Source organism: Thunnus thynnus, chromosome 1 (genome assembly GCF_963924715.1).
Source record: "Thunnus thynnus chromosome 1, fThuThy2.1, whole genome shotgun sequence".
NCBI classification, from domain to species: domain Eukaryota; kingdom Metazoa; phylum Chordata; class Actinopteri; order Scombriformes; family Scombridae; genus Thunnus; species Thunnus thynnus.
The window spans coordinates 21,519,825-21,539,440 of NC_089517.1; positions in this window are offsets into that span (position 1 = coordinate 21,519,825).

Consider the following 19,616-nt stretch of genomic DNA (forward strand, 5'->3'; position numbering starts at 1 on the left):
TTTGTTGATGAAGATATTGAAGTTCAAGTTCACACTTCACACATGTAGTTACATTGACTCGACTGAAGCAGCTCAACCTTAAGTGTTAACAACATGGCAAATTGTTGCAAAAGAATCAGAATCCAGGTTTCCTGCCCACAATTTTTCCAGCAGATCTTATGTTCAAATATGAGACTTTTAGGTCACCTGCATTTCCAAACTCACTTGTTACACTGGTGGAAATATAAAACCTTTGGTCTTCCATGGTTTTCAGTATTTTCTGACTTTAACAACCTGCCAGGAAAAAATATTTCATAATTTACTCGAATGTACAATTTGGCCTAATTTCGACAAGAAATAAATTAATGAGGTATCTATTATTTTACTTTGAATGTTACTCAATCCATAGATCAAAAAGAGGAAATATTCACATTGTAATAAAAAGATCACATTTAACTTATAAGAACAAATACACATTGAAGAAATTTACAGCTGTAACTCTCCCTATGATGGAAACAAAACATTTTGAATTAGAACAGATTCACATCAGAACACATCTTATGAATTAATTATATGTGTATTGAGTTGAAAAAAGTTACTCATTATGAATTCAGAAAGATATAATAATAATAAATAATAACTATGTCCTAAAACATGTGGTCTTGTCCTCTAACAGAGAAAATGAAACAAATTGTATTTTGTGTTAACTTAAACAAAGACAGGTCTAGTTACACAGAATAGAAACTGTTAATGAACAGATTTCTTGCTTCTTGATTTAAATATTTCCCAATGAAATAACAACAAAATCTAAGTCTGATAAAATACTTTCCCTCCTGTGTGTCAGATGACAACCATGAAGAAGCTGAACTAGTGGAGAATCAAGTGTAAACATCATTTGGAGTGGGAATATCTGCAGCCTGATTGCTTAAGACACACAGACGTCTTCAAGCTGAATGACCTTTAAAAGTGATTGTCAGAAGTTACAAATAAATCATATAAAAGAGCACAATGTTAATGTTTGTCAGGGGTTTACATGTTACTTTATAGTTTCTACATTTCACAATAGGAAATGAGGCTTTAGGAGTCCAGTATTAGGAGTCCACTAATATCTTTAATTAACTGTTTTAGTCAATCATAAGTCAGTTAAATGACATTTCAATTTGCACACCAATTATCACAGTGACTGACTGCACTGTCATGTTGCAGGTCTAGACATGTGTTTGGTTCTGTGGTTAAACATATCTGAGAGTATCACTTCCTGAAACTCACACCATTCAGCCAGTTGTACAGAAACCACTAAACTGAAGGGAAAATTCCTTTTGTATGTAAAACCTATAAATTATTTAGTATCAAAACCTTTTTAAAGATGTGTTTTACTCTGTTTTTGCCTTCATTATTGGACACGATACAAGCACTACCTACAGTATGCATCTTCAGCAGTGGTTCCCAACATTTTTTGCTTCTGACTCCTTTATATGATGCAATACCTCCCTATGACACCTGGTTACAAACTGCATGTCAATAAGATGCGAGAAAAAAATATTTCATAAGAATAATCTTTTAAGCCTGAAAGGACAAAACTACCTTCACAAAGAAGAAGCAACAATTGTAGAAAAAAAATAAACATCATTTTGTGCATGAGATTTTTTAAAAAAAATTTCTTCTTTCTTGTTTGGGCAATGATTTCATGAACCATTAGATCCATCTTGTGACCCCAAATACATGTTTATAGTCACAGTTACAGTCTTGTTTTATTGTGAAGAGATCACTGCAGCTCCTGTGCATCTGGGATACCTGCAGTAACAGAGTGAGCAGCACAGGTGCCTCTATATGTGTCATACTCAGAGACGAAGAGTTTATATTTAAAGTCCTGTGAAAAAATGCATAAACCTTGAGTGTAGAGGTTTGTCTGGGATAAATTGCAAGCGAGGCAGAGGAGGAGATAATTTAAAATAAGAAACACTTATTGACTCTCAAGCTGCTGTCACTATTGGAAGCATTTATTATTGGACCCTGCCACTTCTGAGACAGCCGCAGTCTGTTTTACTGAGGTTCTTTCTTCTAAATCAAAAGACTGCATAATATCAGGAAAAGAAAAAAAAAAACCTTTTTCTAATTATATGGAATTGTGGCTTATTTAGCTGCTGAAAGGGGAACTTGTAGTGCCACAGCAGCCCCTTAAATTTGCCAAATAAGGAGTAGCTCTGATGAGGTGAGAAGCAGTGAATGCCTAAAACAAACTGCAGAGGGTCTCCAGCAAAACAGCCAGAGGCTTAAGATATATTAAATTACCATGATTGGGACTTAAGGCATGGTTAAAGCCTGTTTGAGAGACTGGGGAGCCTCAAAGCAGTGCTATTCATGTTTAGGGAGCTGGGTCAATAGGTTGGGGAAGTTCACAGGACCTGATTCTATTCTCATGCAAACGCAGAATGCAAGACCTAAAGCTCACTGAGTTGGAAGATATAAATGACGGGACAATCATCTGCAGCCCTCCACAGACACAAACCTGGTCTACAGCTGCCTACTCGTCATTCATGAGGTTGAGCCGTCACCACGTCTGAATCCACTCTGAGCATCTCACTTCCTGCTGCAGAGCGAGATTACATGTTGATTGCTGAGTGCCACATTTTGGTCATTTCAGATGACAGCCTTGATAAACAATTAAGTATCAAATTGAGCTCTGGCTCATGGGAAATGTCATCTATACTCCAGATTTTGTTGTGAAACAGTTTAATAAATGGGATGCCATGCTAAATACTAGTTTATGTACCAGCACATAAAAGTGTGCTTTGTTCTCTGCAGCAAAGCCTGAAAATTAATTTCTCAGCTTCGGAGAGTAATGTGACCTCCAGTGACTCCTAACACAATAGAAAACATCGATCTCTATCTGTTGACAAGTAGAAAATCTGAGCAGAATAACTGAATGAATACACACTGAGTGCCGTGAGAGAGAACACCTGCAGCCAGCAGCTCACGAGTTCCTGTGGTCAGCTCTGTCTGACACAGTTTCACATGCATCATTCAAACCTACACTGCCAGGGAAAGGTGTCATTATTTTATCCCAAAATGTCTTTTTCCAGTATATTTTTAACATCTTGTAAGTATGACATGAGGACAGATATTTCACTGATTGTGTGCAGTGCGAAAACAACAGTTTTAAGATATAGTCATAAATAAAATAAAAACGATAAGTCAGGCTCTCATTCTCAAATGTGATAAAATCATGAAAAAGAAACATATGTAAATGGCCAAAGATAATTGGACACCAGCACATTATACCTATATGTAATTGTTGAACATTTAATTATTAAACTGTGAGCATTAATATGCAGCCATATCAACCATTTCAAGTCCTTGTAAAAGATTTTGTAGAAGTAGCCTGGCTGCAGGAATTTTCTCCCATTCAGCCACAAAAGCATCAGTGAGGTCGACCACCGATGTTGGAAGAGTCTGAAGTCAGGACGTCAACACCAAACTCAAAAAAGAAAACATGTCTTCATGGTTCTCACTATGTGCAGGGGCACATTGTCATGCTGAAACAGGAACACGTCTTCCCCAAACTGTTGCCACAAAGTTGGAAACACACTGTTGTCTGAAATATTGTTGCATGTTTTCGCATTCAGGTTTCCCTTCACTGGAACTACAGGGACCAAACCACTAAAAACAGCCAAAAAACAACCACAAGTTGTTGGACAGAGGTGTCCACATACTTTTTGCCATTATAGTCTGTTTTGATCAAAACTAAATTAATAGAGAGAATACTTTGATTTTAAAAAAGTTATTATCTGTTTTCACCAAGAAATATTCCTTCATGTATTTGAAGGAATATTGATAGTGAATACATTTCTGTAGTTAATTTATGTATATTACTGTTTATAATTAAAGAGAGAGAAACTGAACATGACCTATGACTCCTCTAAAAGGCCCCGGGACACACTTTACATGATACACATTCAAGAAGAAGAACAAATCTTATAATACCTGCCCCCCTCTCAAAATCATAAGTAAGATTGAAGCAATGTTCTTCTTACTCTTTTACACCCTTTTTAGAGTATATACAGTACATGCTATGAAGATTTTATTTGGATCAGGTGTAACACCAACATTTCGACATCAGAGAAGGCGAACAGATTAAATACTCGATGTTTTATGTAACAAAATACAATCTTGACGTGACGAAGAAAACGAAGCAACTGAAATCCCTCTATAGTCAGTGAATCTGACGGGTCACAGACACAGGACACATGAGGGAAACCAGACACGTGTGTGGCGGCTTGTGTCGGGTCAGGCTGTGTCTCAGGAGGTTGAAAGGTCATGACTCTCTCTGTCCGGCAGACTGAGGCGCTTCGGACATCAGGTCTTCACATTGTGGGTGTCAGCAAAACAACAGAGAGATGTGAGACGACGCGGTGACAGTCTGTGAGTCTTATTTATGGCATGTTATTGCATATAAAGCTCAACAGTTGGTTTACGATGCCACAATATATAATTATATAACCCTATATAATTATAAGTCAGATAACATGATAGAAATTATTAAAAATAGCTGCATATTTTTGTCAGGTAGGCATGTTTTGAGGTGAGATGAGTGACCAAAGACATATTATTTTTGCTAGCGAGTTTATTATTTATTTATTATAAAGCTAAAATGTTTACAGATACACAGAAAAAAATATATTATTACACATCTCGTCGGATGATTTGTAACGAGACTAAAAGCAACTGAAAAGAGCAAATTAATGCGACACAGTGAGACTTTTACAGTTTGTCCACGATGAAGCTTGAAAATGAAAACATCTAAACGCACTTGTGTTTTTTTTAAATGTAGGGATGCAGTAAAGTAATTGTTCAGTCATTTGCCATCATTTACTCTCTCAATTAGCACTCAGTTTTCCTCTTTGGTATTAATTGAAGCTGAGGCCTTCTAGACTTTTCTTTATTTTTCCCTGTTAACGTTTCACTGATTTGTTCCTTTAGTTTTTTCTTTTTTTGATATTGTAGAGAAAGATTCATTTTATTGGATGTTATGAATCTTGTCAGAGGAAAGACACAAATTCTCTTATTTCTCCCTCTATTTTCTGGTGTTTTACTTAATTTGTGCTGTGAGCCTCCGGTTAATAAAACACAATGCAACTAATGAGCTATTATATTACTGACTGGATTTCAGTCGGCTGTCTCTGTCCAAGGTGCTGACAGAAACCTCTTCAACACAATAAAATAACACAATGACACAGTCATCAACATTTCTTCAACATTTATTTTATTGAGTAAAGCACAAACACAAAAACACAAACTGCATGGCCGTAATAATTTTCAAATGCCATATGAATAAATTAAACAACCTTTAAACTTAATGGGCTGAAAAACACTTAAAATGTTTATGTATGGTGCTAATTTACTGACAAATCATTCAAATACCAACAATATCACACAGGAAGAAATGTGCATACATAAAAACCATCTGGAACAAAAAATAAAAAACACGTTTTAGTCTAAATGCATCCACATTTCTGTTCATCTTTAAGAAATGGTTCTAAGAAATTTACTGTACATACAGTATTTAAAAACAACAACATTTGAGTATCAGTAAATCTGAAGAATATATTTCAATATATTTTGAAGTCTAACATCATTTTAGGACTTGTTGGTTTTCTGTGTAGAGTTTTCTGTGCAGAGAACATTTTCTCATATGCTGTCACATCATTACTGCAGCCTAAATACACAGTGACAAGACCCCAAGACCCCATCATGAACACACTGATGAAAGCTATGAAGATCATCCATCCAACACATGGTGGCATCAGCATCATGATGGTGCTTTTCTAAAAAGAAAGAAAAAAGAGAGACAAAAACAACAAAACATAAGAAATCTGAACCAACTGTGTAATTCAACATGTACACAGAACATTCTGTGTGTGCAGATAAAATCATGTCAAGTGGACAATTATGAACATTTCCACTGTTCTTTCACTGGTTGCATCATCTCGGCATCTATAATAACTCATGTCTAACAAAGTTCAGGCGGGAGCTCAATGTGAGATCAGGCTGAGTTCAGCGCTGCAGCCATGCTGCTGCCAAATTCACCAAATTATATATAAAGAGGTTCCTGGACAATTTAATCCCACTGGGAGACATGGTAAGACCCTTTCTTTGCCAATTTTCACCCTCTCTCTTATTCAAACCTCCTCTTTCTTCCTGCAGCCCCACAATGCAGAATCGTGCTTTTTTTCCCTTCTCATATCTTTTCTCAGTATGGCTGCCACCCCCCAAGCCCCTCAGACAGCATGCAGTTTATGCAAATGATCGGTCTTTCATGCTCAAAGTTGAATGAGACCTCAACAAAATCTCTCTGTCTCTCTCTCTTACACACACACACACACGCACGCACACACACGGTGACTCAGTTTGAAAATGTACCCAGGCGTCGTCTTTGCCATCGTTCTTTTTTAATTTCCGTCTTCGATTTGTGATTTGAAATCCTTTACTTGATTACACAAGGTAGATGTTAACATGATGAAGTAAGGTGCAGCATAGGCTCTGAGAGGAGAGCGAGACTGTGTGTGTGTGTGTGTGTCTGTGTGTGTGTGTGTGTGTGTGTGTGTGTGTTTGTGTGTGTTGGGAAGGATGCTGGAAATGTAGGAGAAGAATGATGTTAAGCGGTGGATGGAGGCAAAAGTTAGGCTGGGGAGGAAGAGCAGGAGCAGGGAGAAAGGGGTGTGCAGGGTGTGTGAGGATGATGAATGTGAAGTTCTTGGTGTTCCCAGGCTCTGGGTGGTGTTTGAAAAGCCTGAGGGGGGGCGGCTGCAGGGGAGGGGCTGCCTGTGCCCAGCTGTTGGGGGAACCTGAGTCTCCCCTCTCTCCCTCTCTCTCTGACAGGCTGTCCTTTTCACCAGCACATAGCCAGGCCGTCCAGCCCGCTGCCATAACAACGCCACAGCCCCTCTGTCATAGTAACGCCATGCAGTCACCACAGAGCACGGGGAGAGAGGGAAGAGGAGGGGGAGGAGAAGGGGGAGGAGGGCTAAGGGGGAGGAACAGCAGTGAATGAAGAGTCCAGACATTTCTACCCCTGTGAACTTGAACTTGACTGGCAGTCTGAGCGACTGGCGGGGGAGAATGGAAATTCATTCCTTAGAGATTTTGTTTCTGTGCTAAAATACACACTTTCATATGTTTTGATTATTTGAAACTGGTGCGTAAATCATGAATGAACAAATATTTCTTTGTAAATGTATTCTGATTAACAGCTTGTCTAGGATCATTTAAATTACGATTAGATAATAATAATAGTTACAATAATACCTGAGTGTAGAGTTCAGTTTTGACTTCGGAAACGGGAGTTTGACAGAAAAATATCTTAACTCAAGGTCTACTTACTAGTTTTTTTCTGGAGCTTTCAGTGAAGATGAGAATAGAGCTTTCTCTTGAAAAGTGACTGAAATCTCATGAAAAAGCTCAAAAGTGAACCTTGAGTTAATTTTTTTTGTCTAAATAAGAGCAATAATGATAAATATAAAGTTACTTTGCAATTACATTACTGTATGTGTTGTACTATCCTCAAAATAAATCAAATACCATAATTGTTAGGATAAAATAAATACTCATGTATATGTATATATATAAATTCTGCCATTAATAATAATAATGCTGCTAATTATGTACATTACAAGTTAAAAGTTTGGACACACCCTCCCAAACACTGAATGAGAAAGTGTGTCCAAACTTTTGACTGTATAATACATAATAACAATGATTTAACAGTAAAAGTATTTCCTGTATCTTATTTTCATTATTATATTATCACATGTATAATACTATGTACTGTAGTCAAGTATATATACACACAGGTGTGCACAAAATATTTGACTTAGTATTCATTTTTCTGTTTTTGCACAGAAAACAATCTTGATTTCTGTTATAATTCAGTCACGCAGTATCTATGGAGAACAAATGAGTTACAGAAAGATCTTTTGAGACAGTCGAAATGAGAACTATAAGGAGCTGCAGCTCAGTACTGATGTGGTTAACATTTTCAACATTCAGTGTTTATATCTCCATCTCTCTGCCTCAGGGTCAGTGTGACGTGCTTATTTGCTCTGACCTAAAGCCGATGAATGGCGACTGGTCCACATCAGGGGTCTTAGCTGCTCAGACCCACTCGACCATGGGAAAAAAGGAGCTGTGAAAGGTCCCCTGTCGCTGTTACAAAGCCAAGAACAAGCCATAGCAGGATAATCGTGTTTATCCCCAGAATAAGACAGGATTGCAGCTGCGGTGTCCTTATGGGGAGAAAGAGGGCTGCAGGGACGTAAAACATACAATGTCCTGCCTTCAGGAGAGCTCAGTGGTTCTTGCTCAGGTTCTGGTACTGAGACGTGAGACCAGCAAAGCCTGGCCTGTGTCATTACCATAAAATTAAGGCTTACAGTAGTTTGTCTTCTGGCACAAGCAAGATCCATGAAGAGAAAACAAAATGACTCTTATAATAAATGAGACCTGGTAATGAAAGCATCACTCTCACAGCCATCTATGTCTAGTCCTCTCTAACCAGCCAGCACACTTTACCAATGCAGTCTTACTTGCATCTGTTATCTGTGTTTTGTATTGTGTCTGAAATCTCCTTTGTTAAAATGCCAGTTTCAGCCTCTGACACATGGCAACAGAGAGAGATCATCTAACCCCCCAAAACACACTTAGACACACTCAGATATCACATGTTTTATTCTTTTGTTGATACTGTCAGTTTGGGTACAGTATTTGTGATGTGTATTAAGTTTTGAAGTCCTCACAGTTATGAAACCTGCTTCTCTTTATCTTTTGTATGACTGGTACAGATTTAATAGGGTTGTCAATACTAGTGTCTGCAATAAAGGAAGTGTCCATTCAATATTTTATCTCTATTAACAAGGCTGGAAAAAGGTTATATCTCTTCTGTGTGTCTTTCTAACAGACCAAATGAATTTCTGTGAAATTTGATACATATATATTCCTTGGATTTTATATTACGTGTATTTCTAGCAGTTAGCTTTTTTTTAACTACAGCTATAATGCTGCTTTCAAGTAGTATAGGGAATTCAGATATCCAAGACTTCAACCATTTAGGGGGGTCTACATCTTTGCAAATAACAGAATTGTTTAGTTTTGGCATTGAATTAATCTTAACATTAACTCTGGCATGAGCACACATACTCATACACACACACACACCCATACACACCCTCTGTGAGAGAGACCCTCGCAGATATAAAGAGGCAGGAAGACAAAGGACCAACTTTTCCAGGAGGCACTCTTATGGCTGCAGCGCTAATGCAAGCATCTGCCAATGTCTGGTCTGCAGCGTTGTTCCCACCTCATGGCCCAGGGTTTACTGCAGCTACTCTCTCACATATACAACGTTGGGAAAAAGACGTGGCGGACCTTTGTCAAGTGCCCCTTTCACAAAGCAGCCATTGTGGAGCGAAGCCAGGATCAGAATGATAATGTGGACTCTGGCTGCTGTTTACCAACAGGTCGCCTGCAGCTGCAGCGCACAGCACTGACCTGCAGCCTCTGAGAGGGCCGTGAAGAAGATAAGTACGCTTTCCATGTGTACAGGTGAATATTAAGTGTAATAAGACTCAATTCCAACACTCATCATAATTAACAGAGGGATAAATCTAAAAAAAACTGGTGTTATTTCTCCAACAAGCAAATATTTTTCACTATCAGATACCAAATAACATCCAAATACATTTTCAACAGACCTTAATCTTCAGCAACCAGGCTTAAATCTTATATGATAATATTAATTAAAATCTATAAATCACTCTGAGTCATCCACACACACGTACACACACACAAATATTTGAATCTGCAAATAAAAGGCATTTTTAAATGACCTAATAAAGGTGATTTACACATGTGCTCTGTGTTGGTAGTTGTACAGTATTGTGCTTTACAATATGAGCTCCTATTATAGCTCAGCTTCACACTGGCCCCTCCCCCACGTTGCTTGTCTAATTACAGCATGGTGTTTAATAAAGGAACAGTTCCCCTTTTATTTATCAAGCCACCGCATTGGCTCTTCAAACCAACGCTTATCTTTGTCATGGTAAAGACAGAATAACATTTAAACAATGATTTTTTTTAACCTCTAATGCAGGTGGCATGTGTTCAGCAGTCCGACAACATTAATAGTCAGAATATAAAACATATGAAGGAGTCGAGATTCTTTGACTGCTTTTAACTCTATCAATAGCTGCATTGTATTATCATTTACTTTACTCATGACCATTTTGAATCATCTGGAAACATTGAGGATTTTTCTTTGGGATTAAAAAAAAATCTAATTCATAAAATGAAATAAAACATATAAAATAAATCAGCATCCCTCCAGCAGAACTAAATCCTTTGATTGAAGGTTTTAAAACATTTTCCTTTATGTTGCAAAAACAAAACAAACCCCCCTGAAAATTTTAAAATAATAAACAGTTTATAATAAAAGATTTTCTTGGGCGTGTGGTCCAAATGTTCAGGGTGGGACCTGGACCCAGTATCTCTAAAATCCTGTCTTGGACAATTTAATTGGCTGATATATTTACAGTTAGCTATTAGTCAGTATGAAACTATTTAAGATTTCAATTTCCTAGTCCTATGCATTATTTTAAATATACTGTAAGTTCAGGTTGGGTTTCATTTAAGGATCAATCATTGGCCTAATAGACAGAAATACGTTCTGCACCTTTAAATAACGTCTATAGCAACCAGTTATTCAATGCTGAAAGAATAAAACTGTCTCTCTCGTCACATAACCCGTCCATATTTTAAATCTTCATGTAGGCCTACATCTTGTTCAGCAGATCACAGTGGGTGGGGGACATGCTGGGTGTTGCTGCGCCTTTAAATACTCTCTCTGCTCCCCTCGTTTCTATGCAATTATGTTAATATGCAGAGCTTGTCTGGCTGCTATTCATTATCGGTCGGAGTTGCCTGATTGTTTCCTTTATTTCCCACCTTTGTAAAGCCACTCTTGGTTTTTTTGGGAGGCCTGCTTTATCCCACAGCAGCGATGGTCTGGCGGGGAGGCCAATAGAGAGCGCTAATGTCGGATAAAGACTTTCTGCAATCTGCAAGATGTGTTTCATGCTTGCAGCACGTCGTCCTGTCTGTGTGTGTGTGTGTGTGTGTGTGTGTGTGTGTGTGTGAGGGTCACGCTCTCAGTTTCAACACAGACGGAGAAAACAGACCTACCTATAAGTGAGTATAGCCTATTTTCTATAGACTGTTTATTCTGTGTCACATAACCATGCTGTTTTTCTTTTTCATGATATAATATACTTTATTGTATTGAACTGTGTGGCCTATATTCTGCCTGCTAATGCACCTCAATATTAACCTGTCCATATGTCTATTATCTCTGTTCAACAACATCACGATTCTCAGGAGCAGAAGGTCATGCCAGAGGAAGCGACACAGACCAACATTTAGAAATATTTAAAGGCTGAAAGCAAGATTAAGGAGGTTGTTTTTACATTGCAGTCTTTTGCAGAGTGTGCAGTGTTTGTAAATGTGAGGAAATTACAGAAAATGGATGTATGAGCAACATATTTGCCCTGATATAAATCGCAATTAATTGGGCCTAAATAAGCCCCTGCTGTACGGCCTGTGTAGGGAAAAAGGCCATAATGCTTCTCTTTTCTTAAATAGATCTACTGGCATTTGTCCATACTGATGTTTTTGTATGCAATACTATAACATCTTGTATTGCATCCATTTAACTTTGCCTTTGTCCTGACTTCTTCACTACAGTTCATGTTTATTAATTCACAAAAACGCGTTTCAGGCTGAAATAACATATTAATCTTATCGCTTTGATTTGAGATTTTGTTAAAAAAATATTTTTTTATTCTTACCTTCATTGTTTATGGGACAAACTCATGTTGGCCATAAAAGTCTGATTAATAATGAACATTAATTAACACTGGATAATAGGCATTATTAGTATACAAGTATAACAGCAGTCTATGATGTTGCCTATAGATTTCAGACTGTTGTTGTGGCCTTAAACTCACTGCCTGAGAAAAGAACTTAAAGGAAAAAGTTTCATACGGTTTAGGCCGACTAACCTATTTTATGTTTAAATTATTATTATTAAAAAAAACCTTGATAATTTCTTTAAATGTAAGATGATATTTTGGACTATTTTTTTTAGACTGAGAGTGCAATGCGACAATTGAGAGTAAAAATAAATACATACAATTAATATATAACTGAATAAATAAATAAATACATCTGAAATGCTTTTAAAAGTATAAAAGTGGGTTTTATTGTTATATTTTTAAGATTACAAATTTTATTTTAAATTCTATTATATTTCAGAATGTTTTTTTGTCATTTATGTGTGGGTGGGGTCTGCTTAAAGGGGTGTGGTCACTGTGTCTCTGAAAGGTGATTGACAGGTTGTTCTTCGCGGTCTCTATTACTTAAGATTGGAAAATGTCATGTGGCTAAACAAATATCTTTGACTGTATTTGCTGGTTTGTTTATTTGTCATGCGTGTTAGTGTATATCTGGTGGATTATGTTAGGCTACAATTTCTTTAACATCTAGAATCTCGTACTGCACCAGCCTACAGCTTTAATGTAACCTAATGTCATATCTACCACTGCTTCATTGATTTCATTCATTCATTCATTCAGTAGCAGTTACACTGACTCACTGATTGACCTTTGAAGGGCCTCAGTAATGTGACCTAACTAATTACCTACATCTCATAGTGAGATCACACCCGGAGAGGAGACTTAAGACAGGAGGCCTTAAAGACGGTGGTGATTAGAGTCAGACAGACAGCTAACGATGGACAAATTAATGCGGCCCTGCTTTGTGCCAACACAACCATTTTAGGCAGCAGAGAGACTCCGTCAAGATGGCTTCCATACAGACAACATGATGTTGTCAGTGAAGCGGGGTGAGCTCTAACCTGCATGTGCTTTAATCACTGAACGAGGCCTTTCTGCAGAGTAAAGATGGTCCAGTGGTCATTTAGATTCAGGAAAATATTTTATTGTTTCTTTGCATTTGCAAAAATGTTGGAAATATAATACTCCTGTATAATCTGCATTTTGAAAATTAACTATGTCTCATTCAATTATATATATTTTTTTATTTTTAGAAAAAAAGTGATAATAAAAAACTAATCCGAAGGCCATTGCTTTGGTTCATCTGAGCCTTTTGAAGGTGTCTTTTTTGTTCTTAATTGTTAAACAGTTTTCAGCAGCCTACATTTTTTGCTCAGATATTCTAATTTAGTGTTAATATGCAAGATTTATGAGGCTGTCTGTAGTTAATTTTTATCTTCATAAAACAGCAGAAAAATATAATTTAATGCTTTGATGTTTAAAATATGCAGACATTGAAGAGGTTTCTATAAAATCTAGATCTGAGTGAGCACATAAAACTTATAGGAAGTTATACACATCTTATATCTACAGCACATATTTTCAGTACCATGGTTTAAATGGAGCAGAAGTTACACCTGATTTGACATTTTAAGAAATATGAAATTAAAGACACATTATTCATTTTAAAAGTCAGTTCAATTAAAATGAAGTTATACTGTATAAAGCTTTATAGCTTAAAGTAGCAGGCCGACTAAGCAGAAGTTACTTGATTTGGTTTGTAAATGTTTTAGTTTTTTTCTGCAGCGACAGAACAGAAACTTTAGTGAAGGAAAAAATCAGTACCAGGAAAAGAAATTGTATCAGGTCGGTAAGTCCGTATCTAAAGGTATCATTCATGGGTGTTTGAGTAAATTCGTACAACGGGTTGTGGATTTTTAATCTTCAAATATGTTTTCTTTATAAAGGAGAACATTTCTGATTTTGACTTTTTGTGTAAATAATTATCCTCATGTCTGCCATCGTCACAGATGACAAAATAATCCTTCAGAAAAGGTATTTCTGTCTTTTGATGTGTAAAATCTTACAGGAAAAAAGTCAACAGAGATGTCAGAAAATGTTATTTTTTTCTGTGTTTTTTAAGAGAATTAAACTTGCAAAGAGCTGAATCAGCAGCATAAAGGGACAAGTGTTTAATGTAGCTGTACACAGACAAAATTCAGAAATGTGAATGAAATAAAAAGATGTGTTTATCTGCCTTAGTGTGACAAAAAGCCATAGCCTCTGGCAAAAGATCAAATCAATTGGCGTGTTCAGAAAACTCAGAAAACTCTAATGCAGACCTACCTGAATAGACAGCACATCCTCTTGTGTTTGTGTTTTCTTTTTGTTTCATCTCATAAACGCAGGGAGCTGAAGGTGTGGAGGTCATTCCTACTTTCGGTTATCTAGCTTTATGATGGATGATTAACACTCATACAGCTAGATAACCAAAGACAGGAACAGGCTCCGATGTTTGCTATAACAGCAAAAGGTAAGTCTGTGGCTTCCTGAGAACAAAGAAAAATATTATGGAGTTAAAATACATTCCTGATTACAAGCCTCATTTAGCTGAAAGGAACAAATGACTTTAACTGTCATCAGTCGCATGTGTATTGTAAAAAATTGATACCTACAACCTACAAATTTCTTTCCACACTCTACCAAAAATCAAACAGCTTTGTTAGCTTTTTAATTACACTTGTAAATAGTTCTTTCATCTAAATTTACACAATTCACAAAATAACTTCAAAAATATATTGCTCTCTCTGGCATTCACACCCAAACTCTATATGGACTAATAGTAATTAATTCAAACTCTATACCAAACACAGTAACTAACTACTGAAATAAGTGACATGTGGTGACAGATGTGGCTGCTTACAAGCATTGTGGAAACTTTAATTGCAGGTCAAACTGTCATGTTACAGCGTAATGAATGAATTATCAGAAATAACAGGTAGTCTAATGCCTTCATGCCTGTGTTCTTGTTTTTTGGGCTCAATACATCCTGGTTCCCACAAACAGACCTTCACAGATCTTCCCCAAGAAAACTCAATCTGCTTTGCTCCTATAAGGAAACACAGCTTTAACATTTTAATCAGCTCAATACGATATTTTACTATACTGTAAATGTTGGGTTTTGTTTAGGATTAACTACCTTTACAATTAATAAATGTATAAAGCTCGACAAATCTTGTGGATGTGGACACTGTCAGGTAGCATGTAGGCCTAAGAGCTTACGCCTCGTTGTAATTTATTGAACATGACATTTTTCATCAGTTTCCTTTGTTGATTTTACAACTATTCATTGCTGCATTACGATTATTATTATGATTCTATTGTCATGCTGTCATTGGTTTAGTGAAGCCTGAACCTTAAGGATCACTTTTCTACAAGTATGAATATTTTTTCCCCAAATAAATTTTTGTTATACTTGGAAAAAACAGCCAATAATTCTTAAAATGCCAGGTTACCGCTTGATATTTAAGGTATAATAGACGTTAATCTCAAAATAACCTTATACTGAACTCACGCTCCTCTTTGTCATTACGTCTGACGTCAGTCGTTTTAATTGGGAAATAAATGTGGTGACAAGGCATGCGTCACTTTCTTTGTATATCAAGGAGAAAAGTCTCACAAACATTAATACAATAAAAATAATAATAACCTTTAATAAATGAAGATATTTAAAAGACAACAGACTTGATGCGACCTCCATTGTGTGCAAACTGGTTGATTTCGAACAAGCAGATTAATAAACCTTAAACTACAAGGTGTGAAGTTGCCATTATTGGCTCAATACACTGGAGGGTTTGTGAATGTCTCTTGGTAAAACAGAACAAGCCTGTAGGCCTCTATATCACGGAAATATTATTAGAATAAATAGCCAAACGGTGTCTTTGTCAGATATGTTAAACCATATCTTATAGATTTACTTCAGGTGCGATTTTAATGCGAGGAAATTGAATTTGTTTGTTCTCAGCCAATAATTGAATAATCAGAATTGAATATAACGCGGTTCAATGCATGCAGAAGGTCTACAACATTTGTTCCTGCATGTGTGTAATATCAGGCCACTACATCATGCACAAGAGAATAAGATGCATTCATTATGATGATATGAGCAGGTCTGATCCGCGGAAACTTACACGAGGTCAAGACCACTGAATCCAAAAGACTCTTACTTTCCATCGTCCATCCTGCATCCACGGAGACCAAAACATCCACATGTGGTGTCATCGACGGTCGGTAGCATCGTTCAGGCTCCAGATGTGCACGAGTTTCTGCGCAGCCTCGGTTTGGCAAACAGGTGAGCGCGTGGATCGGATCGATAAATCCCACACCATCAGCTGCCGGAGCGCGTGTGTCCACGGCGGGCCGTTGAAGAGTGGTGTGTGTGGTCCTCGCTGGATTGTGTGTTTTGTATCCGTGATCAGGAGGTTTGCAGGTCCAGGGACCGGCTCCCGTCAGACGATGCTGTCCGCGGTCCTGAGGCTGCGCCGTGTCCCCCGCCGGAGCCTCCAGTGCTCTCCTCTCACCTCCTCTCGGCCTTTTTTTCTAAATGCTTCCTCCTCCCGGCTGCACTGACGTCACACGGGCAAGTTGCTGAATAACCAATCGCAAATGGTCTCCCCGTGTGTGTGTGTGTGTGTGTGTGTGTGTGTGTGTGTGTGTGTGTGTGTGTGTGTGTGTGTGTGTGTGCGTGCCGTTTTTGGGCCATCGTCTTTTAAATGCTTGCACTATATTCATTTAATTTAGACAATCAATTAATGTTACACTTTTGTAATGAGCTGCTGCATCACCATCACTTTTAGATGCCATTTTCTTGAATCACTAAAGTTATGTTTGTGAAAGAGCAGACATTATCAGTACAGGTATGTTGTAGTGATGAAGACAGTGATAAAAATTACTGCTGATTTAATTTGTACAGGCAGTAAGGCACCATGCATGCCTGTCTTACCTGTTACCAAAAGGTGTTGATAAAGAGGTGTTTTCTGTTAACTCCTCACTTAAAGCCACTATATAGAATTTGAAAATGTCTGAATTTGGTGCCCTCCAGTGCTACTATCAAAAAAGGCACCGTGGCAAACATCAACCCACAATTAGATTCAGTATTATGTGTATCTCCAAGACCTACTAAACATGTTGAATGCTTTTCCTATCAAACATCAGCAGAGCCCACCTGAATTTACCTGAGGGCTTCTGATATTGCTGATATTGAAGTGATCCTCCTATATATATATATATATATATCCTCCTAATATATAAACCACTAACTCGCACCACAATCAAATGCCTCTGATTTTTCTTGAAGTCCAGATGAAACAACATTTTGAAAGTATGTAACCTCCGTATCATGATGTATCTCTGAGTGAAGCAGGATGGACAGGCAGGACATAACATTGGGAGGAATTTGATTTGAATGTTGAAAAGTGGGTGTGTCATAATGAATCTTAATTCTGTGCCACTAAAAGTTGAAGATTGATTGATGGGTGGACATCATGATATTATTGGTTGAAATTGGTTGGTTCAAGCCTGTGTAAGCACACGTCGTATTTTGTTTTACAAGAAGGAAACATGATTGGATTTTGATTTAAGAGTACAAAGAAATTGATTTTTTTTTTGGTATTTTTTTGGTATATATTGTTAAATAGGTGCACAATATGACCTAAAAGGGTTAAAGAGGCATTTTTCATTTCATCTCGACTTTAACATGCCCAACATAACATCTCACCAGGTACTGTATGTCTGCTTATTATCCCCTCAGTGGTGGAAGAAGTAAAGCAACAGTATAAAACTATTCAATTACAAGTAAAGGTCTTGCATTTAAAATCTTACTTAAGTAAAACTACAGCCACTGTAGTTTTACTGCAAACAACTCCAGATACAGACACAAAGAGCCTGTAAAAAGTTTCCCCATACTCATATTTTCATATTTTCATGTTTACAACACTGAATTAAAGGGGATTTAATCAGATTTTTGACACTGATCAACAGAGAAAGAGACCGTTTGATGTCAAAGTTAAAACTGGTTAAAAATGATCTAAATTAATTATAAATATAAAAGGCTCAAAATATATCATCTCTTTTACTCATAAAATATAGATCTGCAGAGAAACTATAGCTGTGAAACAAATGTAGTGGAGTGGAAGTACAAAGTAAATAGAAATAAATAAATTGAACTTGAGTAAATGTACTTTATTACATTCCAACACTGTATCTGCAAAATAAAGACAAAATCCTCAGTTTTCTTACTGCACCTCCTCTATATGGAATGAATTTATAGATCTCTTGTAAACCTGGATTTGGAGTAAAACTTGGATTTAATCCTAGTTCTTCACAGTGCTACAGTGTTTTCTCAGGCCTGACCATGATTTATTTGAGCGTTAGTGAGATGACAGATTAGCAATTATTTGGTTTTCTGTGAGGATGGGATACATTATAAAGCAGTTAGAGTTCTTCTTGCATCCTGCTGAGTCTGAAAAGATAAACTGGGCCTCTCTATCTGAAGCCAGCCATCCCCCCACAGAAAAGTTGGATCATCTTTGCACCCCAGGATTCCACGCTGCTCTCCTGTTTAAACAAGTTAGTTAGGCCTCTTTCATCCTCCAAGCTTCTCTGCCCACTGCCTCCCCGAATACCACCAAGCTCCTTATGGAGTGAGACTGATGTGAATGTGTTTTGTGTGTGTGTGTTTCTTAGATTCCTCAAAATAATATGATCTCAGTCCAGTCAGAGTTTAGTGTGTGTCAGTGTACTTTTTAAAAAAGAAAAAAAGAAAATCTTACTTGAGCAATTGTCTCAAAGGCCTATTGAGCTTAAAAAATAGATACACTTAAATCAACTGGTAAATATGTGCTGAAGGGGTGAATAACTTAAGATCAGTTGTGATTTTTTCCTGCTTGTCAGGCATTGATGTGTTTGTACTCGATCTTTTGAATATAGTCTTTTTAAACAGGCTGAAATGACTAATAACTTCTTCTCTGGCCTACTTAATGACAGGCCAGAGATTTTCATGACACTCCAGTATGAATCCAGAGGGAAAAAAACTGTCACTGGACTCTCAACAGACTCATGTGAAGCACTGAGGTTACACCGCCCTCTAGTGCTCACACAGTGTCCTCATACCCACACTATTACAGGTGTGAATTGCTCGGTCCTCCACAGTGAGATGACTTATTAAAGACATATCTTTTCCTTACTGATTTGTCTTTATTGAGCTCTGATTTAAAAAGTAGAGCACTGGGATTATTTTTGATAAGGAATATGGAGGAATATCTTTGATGTCAACAAATGACACTCCATGTAAATGTAGATTAGAAAGCCTAATATACAGTATGTATAACCAAACAACTTGTTAGTACAAAAAGCACATTTAGGTGTTATTGTTACATAAGGTCAATAGTTGACACTTTGGGTAAATGCTAGTAAATTATATGAAAACACCAGAAATAGTCTCTCTTGTAATTTGACAACTAAACCCACTGATCTTCAAACTCAAGTCACATTCAAATCCTGTTTAGTGTTTGTCTATTTATGGAGGCCCTGGTTGATTACTGTAAACAAAACAAAACAACAAAAAAAAGATTTGTTGCTCTCTCTATTGTTCATCTTCTGGCTAAAGCCTAAAACCAGTTTTTAAGCTTAATGTTACCTCAGGTTTAGGTTTTTTGTCTGCTATCATCAGATTAGCTGAGATGTTGGCTTTTAGTGGTA